Here is a 2,513-nt window from a genome sequence, read left to right on the forward strand (position 1 = left end):
TCCAGAAGGTGCCTGACTGGTCTGTATTGAGGTGCCTGACTGGTCTGTATTGTCCAGAAGGTGCCTGACTGGTCTGTATTGTCCAGAAGGTGCCTGGCTGGTCTGTATTGTCCAGAAGGTGCCTGACTGGTCTGTATTGAGGTGCCTGACTGGTCTGTATTGTCCAGAAGGTGCCTGACTGGTCTGTATTGTCCAGAAGGTGCCTGGCTGGTCTGTATTGTCCAGAAGGTGCCTGACTGGTCTGTATTGTCCAGAAGGTGCCTGACTGGTCTGTATTGTCCAGAAGGTGCCTGATGTCCTCAGGTACTGTATGAGAGCATGTGTGAATCCCAAATGGCACCCTGTTCCCTACATAGTGCACTACTTGACCAGAACCCTATAGGTGCCATTTGAGATGCCGACAAGAAGCTAAATCAAATAAAATTGTATTTGTCACATGCTCGTAAACAACCCGGTGTAGACTAACAGTGAAATGCTGACTGACGGGCCCTTACCCACAATGCAGAGAGAAGACTGGAAAGATAACACAAGGAATAAATACACAATGAGTAATGATAACATGGCTATATACGCGGGTACCAGTACCCAGTCCATGTACAGGGTACGAGGTAATAACATGGCTATATACATGGGGTACCAGTACCCAGTCCGTGTACAGTATAAGGTAGTTGAGGTAGATACAGTGCCTTGGAAAGTATTCAGACCCCTTGACTTTTCCACATTTTGTTACGTTCAGCCTTATTCTACAATGGATAAATGGTTTTTTTCCCCCTCATCAATTTACACAACATCCCATAATGACAAAGCAAAAACAGATTTTTTTTAGAAATCTTTGCAAATGTATTAAAAATAAAAAACGGAAATATTACATTTACATAAGTATTCAGATCCTTTACTCAGTACTTTGTTGAAGCGCCTTTGGCAGCAATTACAGTCTCGAGTCTTCTTGGGTATGACGCTACAGGCTTGGCACACCTGTATTTGGGGAGTTTCTCCCATTCTTCTCTGCAGATCCTCTCAGGCTCTGTCTGGTTGGACGGGGAGTTTCGCTGCACAGCTATTTTCAGATCTCTCCAGACATGTTAGATCGGGTTCAAGTCCGGGCTGGAGGCGTCCCTCATTGTGTGCGATAGAGTCCCTATATAGGGAATAGGGTGCCATTTGGGACGTAGAAGGTGATGTCCTCAGGTAAAGCATGAGTACTGTAAGCTGCTGCTGCAGGGACACGTGGGGTGGAACAGAAGAAGCTCTCCGTGCCAGCTGGCATCTCCTGTGCCTCTCGTACTTTTCACAGAAGCGGAATTTACACAATTACAAAACACCCTGAGGATAGAGAGCAGGGTTTGTGTAAACAGTAAGGCCTTGCTCTTCCTCCTGCCCAACCTGAAACCAACCACGGGTCTACTGACAGATACGTGCCAAACTGAACCTGCGGTTGGCTGGCAGTGGGTGTGGGAGGAGTGAGAAAGGGTTGACTGTCTAAGTGCAGCAAGGCGGAGGGAGAGGAGCTCCACAGATGGTGTATCAAGTCATCTTTATCTGTACGTGCCTGAAACCATTCTACTGACAGATATGTGCCAACCAAGCTTAGAGGTCCCCCTCTCGATTGCTGGCGGGGGTGTGGGTTGATGACTGTCTAAATGCACCTGGGGAGACAGGGGAACCAAGCTTCACAGGTGGTGCACCCTAATCCCTATGTAGTGTACCCTATTCCTATGTAGTGTACCCTATTCCTATGAGTGTACCTTATTCCCTATGTAGTGCACCCTATTCCCTATGTAGTGCACCCTATTCCCTATGTAGTGTACGCTATTCCCTATGTAGTGCACCCTATTCCATATGTAGTGTACCCTATTCCCTATGTAGTGTACCCTATTCCCTATGTAGTGTACCCTATTCCCTATGTAGTGCACCCTATTCCCCTATGTAGTGTACCCTATTCCCTATGTAGTGCACCCTATTCCCTATGTAGTGCATTACTTTTTACTGTGGCCCATAGGGCTCCCGAGTGGTGTATCTTAGAGGCCTCTATCTGCATGGGAAAGAAGACAGTGGCTAAAAACACAGCGTCGGTTCACTTCAGGACCCATTCTGGAACGTTCAGGCCCAAATCGAAGTCAGACAAGGAATGATTTTGGAACGGTCCATGAGAGGACACCTCAGGGGCTGGGTCAGACTGCTTTACGAAGAGGGGAATGGGGGTGGGGGGTGGGGGGGGGTGAGGGCAGTAGGGGTGATTCCATGACCTAACACATTACCACATGTCCGGTCTGGAGGCGTCCCTCATTTTGTGCGATAGAGTCGTCATTCTGCTTGCGTCCCAAATGGCACCCTATTCCCTGTATAGTGCACTACTTTAGAACAGAGCCCTATGGGCAATAGGGGTGCGATTTCGGACACCCGCAGCACTTTTTCCCTTGTCCTGTTTAGCACCCTGCAGATGACCCGAACCTAGCTGGGTCTTTCCTCTTTTATGACGTCATAGAGAATAAAGTGTGTCCTCATTAAAATGG

The sequence above is a fragment of the Coregonus clupeaformis genome, unplaced genomic scaffold (genome assembly GCF_020615455.1).
Source record: "Coregonus clupeaformis isolate EN_2021a unplaced genomic scaffold, ASM2061545v1 scaf1158, whole genome shotgun sequence".
In the NCBI taxonomy this organism is placed as follows: Eukaryota; Metazoa; Chordata; class Actinopteri; order Salmoniformes; family Salmonidae; genus Coregonus; species Coregonus clupeaformis.